At 37.7% G+C, this 16,547-nt stretch overlaps 1 long non-coding RNA gene across 2 annotated transcripts in view; it reads right to left on the reverse strand.

Annotated features, from left to right (window-relative positions):
* Window positions 1-474: 474 nt before the first annotated feature.
* The window catches only part of LOC142059018 (uncharacterized), a 66,365-nt gene continuing 50,292 nt past the window's right edge, over window positions 475-16,547 (reverse strand). The window contains exons 3-7 of one of the 2 annotated variants that reach the window (XR_012661175.1): window positions 4,995-5,082; window positions 2,242-2,339; window positions 1,522-1,588; window positions 1,373-1,444; window positions 475-1,288 (exon numbers count right to left, since the gene is read on the reverse strand). This is a non-coding gene — a long non-coding RNA (uncharacterized LOC142059018). The remainder of the gene's footprint in view (window positions 1,289-1,372; window positions 1,445-1,521; window positions 1,589-2,241; window positions 2,340-4,994; window positions 5,083-16,547) is intronic. The other variant, XR_012661176.1, reaches the window with a different exon arrangement.

Here is a 16,547-nt window from a genome sequence, read left to right on the forward strand (position 1 = left end):
ATTTCCGTCCCCCCCCCCCGATTATCCGTTTCGCATGGGATTGAGGAGTGGCCTCTTTTGTGATTTAAATATACTTTTATCGTTTAAGCAGACGGGTGACACAAAAGAAGCAACTGCAGTTGTACCCTCCCGTGATAGCCTTGATGCCTGTATCCTGTTCAGTTGCTACATGGTGAAATATGGATAAAAAAAGCAGGAACAATACACAAGACAGCTGTTGTGTAGCTGATGTGCTGAGGATGCTTTGTAAACAATCAGACTGAAGTGTTGTTAATGGACCCCCATTATGAGGAGGAACAATATAAATGCTGTGTGATTACCTAACTTCTAGAGGCAGAATACCTGAGTTGCCTGCAGAATACCTGAAGACTGAACTTACCTTGGATGACTGTGTGATGTAAGAAATGTAGACTGGTCCTTCTGTGTGCATGACCAGGTTACTAAAGGGTTGTAAGGAAATAAGGACAAAGCTGTGAGCTTTACTTACACTTTTATTTTCTTATTACTATCAGCAGTACTGAGTGTGACATAGGTATCCAAAGTTTACAGCAATTTTTACAATGTAACTACTGTTCTATTATTATTACTGGATATACATTTCTCTGTCATCTTACAGATCCCTAAAAAAGGGTAAACGTAATAGTATATACTGTCTAATAGTATTTATTTAGCTTCTTAAAGTAATTTTCATGTAAAATTAATCTTTTATTTGATGTAACATTTTATCAGTATCTCTGAACTCTGGCTCCCATTTGTATTTGTGTGACAAACGTAGAAGAAATTTTTGAACAATTCTACAATGGCTAGTTAAAAGGAGATTTAAATATTCTTTCCTCTTACGCTAGAAGTGGCTATACACAGAGTTCCTGAATTATTATTTATTTCCTCATACATACTGAATAAGAATTTTTATGGTTTCAGTGATAGTGAACCCTGGGAGGACAATATTCCAGAAAAAACGCAGTGGTTTTTTTCTTTTTTGGTCACCTAAGTTAAACACACTTAAAAACAAGCAAGCAAAAAGTGAGTATCACCAACTATTTTTTGACCAGAAAAATGTATCCTATAAGGAGTGTTTGCTTCTCACTACTGCTTTCAGAGCTGATGTTCCTCTCAACGGCAACTGTAAAATGTGGGGCCACAGTTGCATTCATTGTTCAGTGAGCTTGTCCACATAGTTAAACCCACCGACAGCAATGAATGTTGATTGTGACCTTTTTTGTAAAGCTTGGCAGAGTGGGGGAGAAACTTCATGTGGTGATTAGGTTGCTATCCTCGGTGTTAAGGCCTGAAAGCATGAAGTAAGGAGGAGGATGGTTAGCTGGAGGGTACAATCAACGGTCGATGGTTTTCACTTTAATTCCAAACTCACCGACAGCGTTGAATGTTCACTGAAGCAACCACAACAACAGAACTCCATTGACTTGACAGCATCCTCAAATGTCTGGAGGGGGGGGGTAAAAAAATCACGCAATGATTTTAATCATACAGTCGGTGTGACTTCAGTCATTTTTCTCTTACCAACACCCTTCTTTGCCCCTCTATTTCAGTCTCTGTGCAAGGAGCTGGCAGTTTTCCAAATTTCTTTCTGTGAAAAGAAAAGATATTTCACTTATTCAGGCTCTAACGATATAGGCTGGGGATCCAGGCACAAGTGGGTTAATGTTGTCATTTCACAAAACTGAACTTCATAGCAAACGAAAACACAAGATCCCATATATGAACAGAGCTGGCTAAGAGTTTTATGAATCAGTGTTGTCAATTATAGGTTGCCCAGTAAAATTTCCTCTGCTGACATAGTTCAATTGGATTTAAACTTGCTTAGGATTGATGAAAACTACATTTTCTTTTAAGAAGGCTTATTTTCTCTATAAACGTCTTAGATGGAAGACCTTTTTTTCCCTTACAAATTGTCATACATGCAGAACCTGTTATGGTAGTTTTCAGGAGGAAGAAAGGCTCGATGACCTAAATTTCTTTTTATATAGTTTTTTAGGTGGCAGCACGCTGTCCATATCCAGAATTTGATCACCACACAGTAAAGTACTTATTCTTAAAAATTTCCACAGTAGCACAATACTTTTTTCTAGTCTTCTGAGCTTTCCAACTCAATTGTCCTCATCCTCAAAATAAATAAATAAAAATTAAAAATATATATGTAGGGCTGCAATTTTCATATTGTAGAGGAAGGGTTTGAGAGACTTGATCAGAAGGCAAAACATGGTAACTGAGGAATTTTACCTATTTGCATTTGTGAGCAGAGTTCTCCTGCAGAAGGTGGTCTCACAGCTCGGATGGTCTGAATTCTTTTATGCTAGGTCCCCTCTTATCTTGCTGCACTGAAATTATGTGAACAATTAATTGGCTTCTATGAATTGCTGTTTGTTTACCTTGTCCTTTGGTAAAAGATGTCTTACACTCTCCCATCCATTTCTGATTATTTTAAAAATCTTTATGTGTGTTGGGGTTTTTTGTTCAACTTGTTTGTATTTGTGTAAAGGGACCCAGCACCAAAAGACTGCAGGTCATAAGTGTGCTGTGTGTATATATTTTGTAAACAAACACCATGACAAGGACTTTGTCCTGGCTGTTTCTTTCAACTCATTGCTTTGCATGTGGAGGTATTTATGACATAATTTAACTCAACTGCATTTTCTATCAAATATATCTAAAAGACAGAGAGTCATTAATACAGCCAACTGGGGAACTAGACAAGAACAGAATCAACTAATTTTCTCCTTTATGGTTGATTAGATGTGTTTGGTTAAGGAAGGCCACTTTGATTATGAATATACCTGAATTCTAAGCAAATGTGGCAGCCAACATTTTTTTCCCCTGATACAGCAGCATGGGATATTTGCTTGCCAGTATTTTAGCTCTGAACTCTGAAGTTTGATTATTTTTTTCCCCTCCGTTTGTTTGTGCTGGCTTGTCTACGGTTTAATTCCATGGATGTTACGAAAGGAGTTCCTTACACTAGCATGAGTGATGAGAGAATAAGACTCTCCAACTCAGTAGTCTTTTGTGCATCTGTTCAACATTGTTCTAGCCAAATGAATACACTTCATGGTTTAGGGTCACTCATGTTTAACATCCGACCTATTATAAGCTTTCTTTCTGTATACCATTTCTTTCAGTACTTATTCCTTTGCTCTTATTCCCTGCTTCCATCTGTCACTTCATATTTCAATATGGGGTCTTGCCTAGCTGATACCTGGCAGTTAGGATGGGGTGTAGGGGAAGGAGAGGATCTATGTAGATCTTGCGGCTGGGTGGATTGCATCTTAGAAGGAATTACTTTCACAGGTTATTATTATTCCCTTCCCACCCCCTATAATGGAAAAACCTCAGTATTTCCTTAGTTACACAGCCTCTGTTGAAACGGGCTGAAACCTGTAACTACAAAAACACGGAAAAGTATTCCTGAGCTCCAGCCCTGATTCCTGATGTGTGCAGGTTATGCAGGGTAAAAATGCTTTCATCTTCTCTCATCTGGTTTTAATATTTTTTTTCTTTTTAAATCCCTTACCGGGCTTAGCTAGCTGTTACAAATGCCAGCTTTATTTTAAGTTTTATTTCAGATCTGCAGGCTTATGTGAACATTCAGATTGGATGTATGTTTTTTTTATTTAAGGTTAGTAGGTCATAAATAAACCAAAGCACTTTCCTTCCTATGAGCAATAGGGTCATGGTGTACATGAAATATCACTTTAAAAAAATTGGAACCTAACGTGAATTGACAGAGGTACATGAGGAAGTAGTTCGTTGTGTCGCTGTAAAGGCCATAGGGATTTGGACTGCTAGAGCTGCCTGTCTTAGGAATAGATTAGATATCTTGTCTGATGACCTGTACTTAATTTAAGTGACTGCCTTTGCCAGTCCTTCCAGAGGGCAACTGTGTGAAGTAGAGCATCTCATCTTCAGTCCTTTCCCTCCTCTTGATGGCGTGACCTTAATTGAAGATATGGGTGTTGTGCTGCACAGACAATTATTACTTCAATGCTATGTGAACTGCATCTTCTTCGGTTCTAATTAGTTAGCTTTTCCATTTTGACCCTGATATCTTGAATCAAAAGGCTAATGTTGAACTTCATTCTACTGACTAATACTGGCAACTGTTATACAGTACACTCATGTTTAAAGCTGCCTTATATAAAACAATAATAAAAGCCCCTCTCCCTACTTAGAAATGGTGGCTGGAGCTGTGAAATACTACTCTGCCCTGCTTGTTGCCCCGCCTCTTCCTCTCTTCTTTCTCCCTCCCCCACATAAATGCTTGATGAAATATAAATGATAGGTGTCAGATAGGTCTGTCTTGCAGGCTACTTCAAGCAGCTGTTTTAGTACTTTAAACAATCTTACTGTTTGTACAGTGGTGAGATAACTTAAGAACAAATACTTAGGTGAATACACAGATCTCAGGTTTGGGGGGGTTCTTGTGATTTTAGATAATTTCCCTAATGATGCATTAGAACAGTCTATTCAGATTGTACACTGATTAAAATAGTACGTTAACATATTTATATGGTAGTTACTCTGCACGGTTTGCAGCATGCCTTTTCTTTTGCTGGCTTTGAATTGTTACTGGAAGGTGGAGTTAAGACACTTGAAGGCAAATATTCATTTGTATAGAGGGAAAACAAAAGAACAACAGCGTTAATACTCATATTGCAAAGTCCCGTCATGGATACTTTTGTTGGCTACTTCCACCTCCCACTTGCCCTCTCCCACAGTCTGTCAACAGGCTTCCAGTTATACACTTGGGGACAGGAAAAAAATGGAATGCATGGATAAATTTTTAATTGTGTTGCAAAAGTGAATTCCAGTGGCAGTGTCTAAAAGCGGCACTAGCGCACTTGGGATCAGTCCTCAGCTAGTGTAAACTGACACAGCTCCATTGACATCAGTGGCATCTGCGTTTACACCAGCTGGCACCCGGATGCTCGTCTGGAAAAAAAAGAAGTGAAGTAGAATGATCAGTTAACAGTTCTTACCGCCTTTTCTGTTCTTAGTGTTGTGTGTTCATCTTCTTTATTAAACCTTTCTCAAATGATAAATTTTCATGTTGTATTGACATTTTACCTGCAATAAATTAACAGTAATACTAAATCTCAGTATTGACATTGCTGTCCTTACACTAAAAGGAATTAAATCCAGCTGACTATAGTTATTAGAGATTCAATTTATTCTTGGATGACTTTGAATTATATGCTGAAAGTAAAAACTCTATGCAGCTATCAAGAGGAAGTCCTTTTTCTGACAAAATGAAAAGTGTTCATTTCTTCTGTGGTCTTAACTGCAAGAACAGAATCCAATAACCTTCATTGTCATCTAAGACTCTCACTGTACTCTACAAACACTACCTGCAGTGCATTGGGGAGTATAGCATTGGCTCCTAATTACTAATGCAGTAATTCTAAAGCCAATGTTTTTCAATAAATCCAACTAGACAATCACAATGTTTTCATGTTGCCTTCAACCTATGGTAACATCTATGTAAACCTCCGCTGGAAAAAAGATGTTTTAGGGAGTATTTCTACTATATACTATTTCTATTTACTATTTTTTGTAGTACAGCCTTCTCTGGACAAAAGTAGCAGCTGCATAACATCTTGAAGCACTAGTGCATGCCAGCCTGAGACAGGAGCAAAAGTTGTGATTGTCTTGTTTTAAATTCTTCATTCTTCAAGGCTGCTTTTTTTGTCCATAAGGTATGAAGAAATGTAAAGCTTATGCAGAGTCATCCTGGTTCTTGCTCATAAAATAAGAGGGGGAAAACATCTTTGCACACTTTCTGAGTGAAATAATAACCCCAAGACTGTTTTGTTTTTGTGCCTTTTTTTTTTTTTTTTAAAAAAAAAAAACTTTATCAAAACTTGTTTGACACACAGAACAATCTGCAGTTCATTGAGTCTTATAAGAGTTCTGTTGGCCCAGAAACCAGGGCATCTCCAAGTATTCTCGTTCATGTGTTTGTAGCCTTTGGCTAAGATTTTTGGTAAGTTTGCTGTCCAAAAATTGTGCTCTTGAGATTAAACCCATTAGATAATAATACATGTCCACAACCCAGGCTATGAGGTGGGATGCTGATTAGCTAAGCTAATTTAGGAACAGAACAAATGTGAGGAGCAGTGATTGTATTAGTTCAATAAAATATCTGATTGCACTTCCAGAAATAAATTAATTGCAGTGTTCAAAACTATGCTTTGCATATTAGAATTTTACCTGATCAGTATTTTGTTAAATTTTGATATTAAAGATGCTTCCAAAACAAAATTTAAATTAAAAATACCCAAGGCAATATTTGCTTTTTGCTTACTGCTTTAGATTTATTCTACCTCAATCAATATAAATAGTTACTCTTATTTAACAAATCGTAGTTGCTTTCCTGTGTTCTAAACAGACTTTATATCTGAGCTATTGAGCCTGACTCTGCAATTTATTACTCCATGTTGTTCGTCCTGTTAGAAATTGTAAGAGCTTTTCCAACATACAGGATTGCAGCACTGGACCTATAAGCTTTGCTTTTTATTTAAAGCCAAGAAATCGGTGAATAAATTCTAATACTGCCTGCAGTTTCCCAGCCTTTTGGATGACAGTTTGCCACTCTCTGTTACTGGAACACATTACTATTTATGGAAGATATGCACATATTTCAGTGTCCATAAATCATATGCAAACATCTGTTCTTTAGATCAGTAGATGGAGTATTGTAACTGCTTTTTACATTAATATCCATGAAGTAATGCTCACCTACTGATATTACGCTTAAACTTTAATAATTTAGCAAATATTTCAGTAAATTAACTTTTCAGGCAATGTAAGTCAAAACAGTAGAAATTGCAAACACAGCCTGGCATAGAGTTCTGTGTGGCCTGTACCCAAAAAATGTACAATAGAGGGGGTAAATATTAAGAGCCATATGATGAACTCATCTATAACACAAGAGGTTCTGTTAGTAGTTCCCCATACTCATTACTGCCTTTGAAGGGAATTTCTTCCCATCCCCCTTCCTGTGATAGGCTTAAATGGGCATCCTTTTCTTATTTGATGAATCTGGATTGTGGGTAGACGTCTACATTTTTGTCTTAGTAGTATGATCTATTTCCCATGTGATCCTGCAGGCAAAATTCTAAGGCCAATAACTGTGAAGCTGCACTCAGAAAACACGTGGTACATGTGGAAAGAGAGACTATGTATAACTTGAAATGTAAGATGTGGGAAGGACAATATTGTATGATAGGATGGGTGCTGGATGGAAAGGCAGAGAATAAGAGTTTTCTTATTCTGTCTTTCTTCACTCTTAGTGTTAGTATTCTTTTCATGAAGTGTTTTTAGCTCTAAAGAGAAGAATCTTCAGAATATTTCTGTTTAGTGTTTAGGTCAAGCATTCATTTGGTTGTCATATGTACCAAGACCATGGATTCATTGATAGTTTTTCAACACCTTGTTTGTATTTATTTTATGGGTGTAGAGACTTGATATTTTGAGGCTAGACCTATAAATGTCAGCATGACAATTGAATTTTCATAGAATGAAGGTATGTATAAAAATAGAGGATAAAAATATTCTATATTTCTAAAAGTTGTTGAGTCCTACTGTAGTAAAGTGTGAGATAATAGAATGCAGTTCTTTACCTGCAAAAAAAAAAAAAAAAAAAAAGGGCTGATTGATTTTAATTTGCCTACTAATCTTGGTTTTAAAAAAACTAACCTGCTTCAGAATGAACGGGGAATCCCCATCTTAGGATTTCTGGAATATTTCAGTAGTTTGCGTGCTGTCTTTTAGGTTCTTCACAGTGACTAAACAAAAAACATTTACAGAAAAATATGTTTGGGGCTTTTAAAACCTTTTGTTTAATTTGTGCTTTTGAATTTAATTTTATTTTTAGAAGTTACCAGAAAAGGTGTTTGAGTGCATGTTAGCTTAGGGATTCTTCCTGTGTCTGTATCTCACTCCCAGAGCAGTGTGCAGTAACAACTGGCTTTAATATCCCATCCCCCTCTTCTTTCTGAGTCACCATAGGAACAGACTGCGAGAATTACCAAATTCAAATAATTATGGTCCTGCTACACAAAGTTTCTTTTGATCAAGAGAAAGTCATTTGAACCCTAATGTTTAGTGGGTAATACTTACAGCCTCATAAAAGTGTAGTGATGGCTGATATCTCATAGTGCTTTGAACATGTGAAGTGCTATATAAACAATATAGGGCTATTGCACACAACTCAAGCTATTAGCATTTGAGGCACACTGCCCCAGGCCCTTATTGGGGAAATCACGTCTTCACTGGAAAAGAGGCACCTTTTTGGGTTCTGTGTCTGCTTCCAGATTAAGTATCAGGAGCTGTCTAGGTAGCGTGTAGATATGAAAAAGAAAAAAAGTATGTGTTTTCAAATACTATGTTCATTACACAGTACTGGATACTAACTGAAGGCAGACGGCATTCTGTTAGAACTGCGATTCTGAAAATGTAAGGATGGTAAATCATTGCCTGTTTGCATTATTTCCTTGCTGTAATAGGGTTTTGGCATTCTTGCATTTTTTTCCTTTGTGAAATTTCTGCATGCAAATCTGTTAGTTGCTAACATACTCAGTATTTTTCATTGTCATTTGAGACAGATGAGAGATTGTGCTTCATCTTTGTTCCTAAAAATATCACCATACTTTACAGAAGTTAGACCACAAATGCAATTCAAGAGCATGTTGAACACTCCATGGGTGCCTGTGTGGAAATGGTGAAATCTTGTTCTTAAGATATCAATACAAGTTAAGAAAATATTAGAGGACACTTGCTAAACATCTGGTGTAACATCTATCTATTAGAGCTGAAGGTACTGTTCAGATGGGAACAAAGTTTTGATAGGATTGATGGCATTGCCTGGTTTTCTTCATTTTGACTCTGTCGCACATTCTGCATGCTCTGTTAAATAAAGGCTACTGCTTAGGACCCACAAGATGTGCCTATTTTGCTATGACTACCATGTGCAGTCAGGGGTAGTAGAAAGGCTCATGGCTGTCTTCAGGGAGAAGAGGAAGTACCTTGAAATCTTTTTATGCCAGTCATTGCTCCAGTTTAAAAACAAAACAGTTCTTGGTCCATGGTTGGCAAAACGTTCTTTTTGCCTTTTGATGGTGTAACTTATAATTTTCAACAACAAAGACCATTCTAAAGAATAGCATTTTTCTGCTTTCTTGGGTTGTTTTTTTCTCCTTGTGTCTGAAGCTAAGCTTTTAGGCATGTTAAATGATGTAAACAAGTTTTGGATTTTTGTTACTGTTATCTAGGAACAAACATTCGAAACAAATATGCTATTGAATCAACCCTAAAAAGCTCTGAACACAGAATAAGCTCAGGCCTTGAAGGACTCGGCACACAGTTTAAATATTTAGCATAGCAAAACCCATTGCAGTAAAATTACTTGTACTGGATCCAGTGATTTACAGCATGAACGAGAAGCAAAATCCCATATAGTCAGAGAGCAAATGCCTAGTTCCTTTACTGTTTTCTGTTGGGTTTTCTAGGTGTTTTTTTTTTTATTTGTTGGTTGTTTTTTTCTTTATGAAGACCTACGCACACAAACTACTTTCTTTCTGCCCTGGCAAAGGTATTTTTAAGTAATATATATTCTTCTAAAGAAAAATAGCCCACAGTAAATAGATACAAGATCACAGGAACTGTTGTAAAAGCCTTATCTTTATAATGTTTTTAATCTGCCTGTATTTTTGTGGTATTCTCAACATCCTCCTCCTTGTCCCTGTTGAGCTCATCTGCCCTTTGAAAAGCACTTTGTGCTCCAGTGACCACTTTAAACTTTCCATTGACAAAATTAAGCTGGACTCCTAATTTATTTTCCCAACAGAAAGTGTGAGTTGAAAGTGGTCATTGGCCCAAAAACCTATGGTGAGAGCAAAGATGATTTTATTGAGAAGGGGGAGTGACATTTGGTCTCCTTTTCTCTGTTCTTCAATCCCCTTCTGCTAATTTCTTATAACCCTCTTGCTTCTTTCCCCCTCCCAGACTCCCAGGAAACTGCAATTCCTACACTACTTCCTGAAGTTTCCCCTTTCCAGCCCCACAGCAGTGGGGTTTCCCTATTTGTAGCCATCTGCTGCAGTAAGGAAGGGTAGGCCAGGAAATAAAGCAATGTTTGGGACCTTGACTGAAACTGGTTTGTGGCTCCAAACTCTACCTCTTAAAACCATGGAAAGACCGATTGGTAGATTGTCAATGAAGTAAATGAGTGAATGGGATGAGGGAAAGCCTGCATAGCCAAAGGAAGTGGAGGTTATTAAACTATTCCCTCTGCTTCACAAATGCTTATGTGTGTGTTAAAAATACATGCAAACATACACACAGATATAGTTTAATGTGTTGGAGGAAAGGAAAATGTCTTTTCCTTTTGGAGATTTAAGGGGATCGGATTTGTACATCTGTAACATCCAGAAGGCTCAAATATAAATAAAATGTATTTCTACACAACTGGGTCTTGCTTTTCTGCAGCACCTAGTACATTTAAACCAACCTGTAGTGAACTAGTAGTTTTTGGAGTAAGTGAATAACATTTCATGCAGCCAGCAGAAAAATCTTGAGAGATCTACTGTTATCATCTCAGTAACCACTCTTAATCAACAAAACGTATTCTGAACAACTATAGGTGACGTTTGCTATTCTGGCAAGTTTTGTTTCTGCATCAATATTGCCTTGGATTTATAAAACCTTTCTTGCTTAGGTACCTACCAATTTTCTTGCTATGGGTAAACAGGAGGGGAAATCACATTTAAATTTCTGTGCTGCTTAAAGGTGTTCTGTTTGTATTTTTCTTTAGAAAAAATCTGGATGAAATTCCATTTAGTGGGAAGGCTCCATCACTTAAGTCCTATGGTAGCTCTATACTCTGAACACCTAATGCAAAGACATTATGCTGGTTCTTAGCAGATAGGGATTAATTCATAGCGAATATGACCCAGGTGGTAAGAAACTATAGCTGAAAGTGCTAGGTTAAAAGCACAAGTCAGCTAGGTACATAAATATTACATGGCTATATCTTTAATGGGTTCCTGTCGTAGACTTGCTTTGTTTAAAGATTTCCATAACCCTGCTGATTTATTGCATCTTTTCTAGAAGTATGCTGTTAGCAGGAAACTCAGTTGAAGCACTTTCAATCATGTTGGAGGATCATTATACTTTCACTTGAATAACTAATTAGTTGCAAGAAATTAAGTACTGCTGTTTAGCACAAAAACACTTCCAAGAAGGGCTTTAATTTTTGTTGTGGAAAATGTCCTCAGGCACTTGAGGAGGGGGGTAGAAGGGAGAAATAATGAACCTGCTGTCTTTTAATATAACTTTTGTTTTAAGTTCAACCTGATAACTAGCAGGCAGCATAGCTGTCTGAATAGGGCACTGCACTTGGTCTTGGGAGAAATATGTTCTAATCTTGCCAGTCCCATGGATGTGATGGCTGACCTCATCCCATTGATAGAAACTGGTTGAAAGTTCCAAACACTGTCTCTTAAGGCTGTGGGAGACAAACTATGAGACTGAGGAAGAAATAAGTTAGTGAATAGGATGGAAGGAAGAATATAATATGACCAAAGAAAGGATATAGCCAGTCTGTTCATGTCTCTGGAACTTATTTTTCTTGTGAAATGTGGATGATGCTTAGTTGGCATATTGGAGTCTAGTCTGAGTGTCTTGCATCAGAGTTCAGTATTACTGTCATATGCTGTTAACAACACTGCTAATGTAATGTAAGACACAGTGAAGTAAGGAAGGAAAGAGCAGCTAAAACACTTAGCAATTTGCTGCACCTCTCCTAGGGCAAAAACTGGAATGAAATTGAAGACAAATGGTTTCTGAAATCTAGATCCTTCTATAATACATAAAATCCATTTAACGAGGCAAAAGCAGAGTGACAAATCCTGGTCTCTTTTTTTTTTCTCTGGAACTGCCATTTCACCCCCTCTATGTGAGAAATATACATATAAAATATATTTTAAAATCATAAAATAAAAAAAATCCTTATGAGGCATATACAAATCAGTAATTTCTTTTCAGTTTTCTACTCCTTCTATTGCAGAGGCAGTGAATTCCTCAAGTATTTGGAGAGAGAGAGAAGTATCGTTTAGTAATGTGAGGGCAAAGGGGAGGGGAAGCTTATTGGCGTTCTTTGCTCTCCCCTTCTCTCCACCCACACTTGCAAGATTAGAAAGTTAAGCATCAGTATATGTATCTGAGATGTGGTGATACAGAAATGCTGGGAATTATTCAGTGCAAAAAGGGAGTGGGCTACTGTAGTCATGACAAACTCCTCCTGAATATCAAAAATAAGGATAACATTAACCCATTCCTATAATGCTTTTAACACTTTTCCCTCTCCTCTGTTCTTTGCCTTCTTTCCGATGCTTACTCTTAAGCACCTATTTTGGTTACCTGAATGTTAGGATCAGAATCTCATTCAGCTGTTTGTGATTATATTGGATTACCTGCGTGGTATAAGTGTCTCCTGAAAATATTCACGTAAACTCAGTACTTGCCGGATGTGTGTTGTTTTGGTTTTATGTTTTTTGTTTTGGGTTGGTGGTTGGTTTGGTTCGGGTTTTTTTTTGCTAGGTTTGCAACTTATTTTATTGGCACATGTGAATACAGTGGAGAGGAAGGTTGTGTCTTTGGATGGGGGGGGGAGGGTGGTTTGCATATGTGCATGCCAGGAAATCTAACTTCATGTGGAAGAAAACAGCAGAGCTGCCTTTTAGAAAAAAAGATGTGAGCAATGCCATAACATTTTTCAATCCAGCCCATGATAGCATTTTTCTTGAGGAGCTCTCTGGCCCAGACAATTCCAGATTGGGCATGCTGCCACTGAAAAAATCAGCACAAATATAGACAGCCAAGAGTTTGTGTGTGTGCATGTGTGTTTACACATGTGCAAGCCACTCTGCTTCAAGATAGCCGTACATAAGAGCCCCTTAGGAAAAAGGAAGGGAGAATGGCTTAGTGAAAGTTCTTTACCACTTTATAGTAAATAATCTTCCCGATTTTTCAAAAACAATATGTTACCCTGAAACTGCATGCAGCGGATTCCAAAAGGACCAAGGGATTTTGAAAGATCCCTTCCCTTGACACTCAGTGGAATTTCTGCTCAAAATTCCAGTGCTTTTTCTGCAGCACTGAAAAGTGAAATCTAGTGCAAGAATAGCATAGAAACGTGTTAAATTCAGTGCAATGTATCATAGAATCATAGAATGGTTTTGGTTGTAAAGGGACCTTTAGAGGTCATCTAGTCCAACCCCCATATCACAGAATCACAGGTTGGAAGGGACCTCAGGGATCATCTAGTCCAACTTTTCTAGGAAGCGCAGAGTCTAAACAAGATGTCCCAGCACCCTGTCCAGACAACTCTTTCAGATGAATGTAATGCCTAAGATTCTTCAGTTCTAGTAGCTGTGGCTCATCCAAAATCTGTAGTAATCCATAGTAATTACAACTGAGTAATATATATATGAATATAAAACCATTAACAGACATTCAAGATACAGGGTGTTGACAGATACCTTAATTTTCCTTTCCCCTTTATGAACATGTTCTCTGGTTTGTTCCCATTACCTAATTTTGTCTTACTTGCTCTTCCATTTTGATCTGTAACCATTCAATGAGTTTAACGCATCCTCAAATAACAGGTGCTGACTTTGAGAGCAGTTTCAAACTTCAGTTTGGACTTCTGCCTGCAGTTCAGATTGGGTTCATTTGAGTTCTTACTCAGATCTAAATCTTGAAATTCCTTCCCACTTTGATACTTTTACTCATGCCACATCAAATATTGACTTGCTAATGTTCAGACATCAGCTGTCCCTATGCTGTGGAAAATATATGTCCTTCATAGTCTTGTATAATCAAAAGAAGTGGAAAATACGTAGTCTAAGAACCCTAAATATCTAGGGAGAAAAGAATGTAAGATTCTTCTTTTAAAGGAAAACCTTTGAAATACAATTAAAACAAATAGTGAGCTATGTTTCCCTCACATTTACACTTCAGAGGTTGGAAGAAATCACAAAACACAAAGGCTGATCATGAATGAATCAATAGCAGAATAACCCAGTTTAAGAAGGACAGGGAACTGCTCAAGCAAGTCCAGTGGAGAGCTATGAAGATGATCGGGGACTGGAGCATCTTCCTTATGAGGAAGGGCTGAGACCTCTGGGTTTGTTCAACCTGGACAAGAGAAGACTGAGGGGGGGATCTTATCAATGCTTATAAATATCTGAAGGGTAGATATCAAGAGGATGGGACCAGACTCTTTTCAGTGGTGCCCAACGACAGGACAAAGGGCAATGGGCACAAGTTGGAACACAGAAAGTTCCACCTAAACATGAGGAAAAACTCCTCTGTGAGGGTGACAGAGCAGTGGAACAGGCTGCCCAGAGAGGTTGTGGAGTCTCCTTCCCTGGAAACATTGAAAACCTGCCTGGAGGCATTCCTTTGTCCCCTGTTCTAGGTGTGCCTGCTCAAGCAGGGGGTTTGGACAAGATGATCTCCAGAAGTCCCTTCCAACCCCTATCATTCTGGATTCTGTAACTCTAGGCCTCTTTACTGAGAAATTGTGTCTATACAGATGGAGTATGTTGAGCCAAGACCGCTGAGGGACAGGCAGAGAAATATTACTTCAAGTGGATTATCGGAAAAAGCATGTAACTATGTTCCATTCTTTCCATTAGGAAACTCATATGTATTAGCTGTATGTAACCAGCTAATTTTCTATTTCAGTAGCTGTGCATGCATGTAGTTGAAAAGACCAAGTAAATGAGAAAGTGAGTTGGGTTGGTCATGCATTTGAGAATCCTTTCTTTGATTAGGCCTATGCTGAGAAAACCAAATGTGTGGGGATTAGCTCCTAAAGCACATTCCAGGTGATTTCAGATAAATGGAAAGTTTCACCGTGCGACTTGAAAAAAGGTTCTGAATAGGAGAAAGTATGCTTCTGTGCACGGTATAGTGCAGTAAGATTCTGCCCTCCCCTACCCTTTCCTCCTCTACTGAGGGCTTAAACCAACCTTATGTGTATTCCTTTCTGTTTTCCCAAGGTATAAGTCTGTAAACATGTCTTTATGCAGATGAGTAAATATGTTTCTGCAAAATTTTACAGCACACAAGCATCCATAGCTTGTGCATCTCATCAGCTGATTCCATTTGACGTTCAACAACAAAACATGGCTATTTTTCTGAAATGATCAGCAGTTTTTCATACAGAGCTGGTGGTGACAAATGAGTTTCTCTAGTTAAAAATTCCTTATATGTGTAGTGAATGAGTACAAATTCACTATCTTTATAATTACAAAGACTTGGAGTTTTATACTGTGTGCAGATTATACCATGTCTCATGACAATTAAGAACTAACAATCTTTCATGCATTATGGCTTCTTTGTGCCTAAAATGTTTGATATATTAGATGTTTGTCAGAGACACATAGAAGCTGAATGATGAATAATGTCTTTGGCATTCTGCCCAGGATATTTTTCCCCACTATCTTTATTAAAAAAAAGAAAAAAAAGGGAAAAGAAAAATTAATGTAGTTTTGGGGCTTAGGACCTACTCTTTCTCATTCTTTCTTGTGCTATTTTGAGCCTTTGTATAACACTAGTATCAACTATTCTATCAACATCTTTGAAAAGCACCTACCAGGCTGCCAGATTACTGATGCAGAGAAGCTAGGTGGTGCCAGAAAAATCAGTCACTCTGTGCTAAATTTTGCTGCTGGCTCCAATCCCTGTCTCTCAGAGTCTGTAGAAGTCTAATCTTCTGTTCTTCAGTGAAAAGATAGCAGGAATTAAAAATGCCATCTGAATATGCTGTTACGTAACAAATGTCTTGCCATCCTGCATGGATAAGGAGTTAAACTGATCTCTGGTCTCAAATGGTAGCAAGGTCCTATTTTGTTTCCTTTTGGTATTTTATATTACATGGAATGCCTTTATGCTCAGCTACTGTGGTATTTGTCATTCAGTTCTTCATTTGCCAAGACTTAAGTTTAGTGAATTTAGAAATTCTTCTATTTTAAATGAAGTGTTTTACTGCCAATCAAGTCTAAATATCAACATCAAACTGCCTTGCATGTGCACAGAACGCCAACCAGCAGAGTATCTATAAAGCAACTCAGCTGTCCCCAGCTTCCACCACTCAGGTGATGTCTGTACAGAGCTGGCATACTGAAAAATAAAATGGTGTAATATTAAAATCGGGAAAATGTAATGCTGAAGTTAATTTGCAAACAAATCCTTTTCACAATTGTAAATGCATCTTTATGGCATTTCCAGTTTTTATAGAATCCAGGGACCTTCCCAAAGTTATTGAGAGCCATTTGATTGTATAAGAAAGAATAGAATGAATTTTCCGATCACATTGACAATATGCAAATAATTTTTAGTAGGCATTTAAAACAATCATTACAAAATTAGCCTAGTTTAAACCCGATCAAGCTGCATTATTTTGCTTAAATATGCTCCACTGCTGGCTTAGGTTCCTAACTAGCTCACACTACCTAAATTCG

Source organism: Phalacrocorax aristotelis, chromosome 6, assembly GCF_949628215.1.
Source record: "Phalacrocorax aristotelis chromosome 6, bGulAri2.1, whole genome shotgun sequence".
Classification (NCBI taxonomy): domain Eukaryota; kingdom Metazoa; phylum Chordata; class Aves; order Suliformes; family Phalacrocoracidae; genus Phalacrocorax; species Phalacrocorax aristotelis.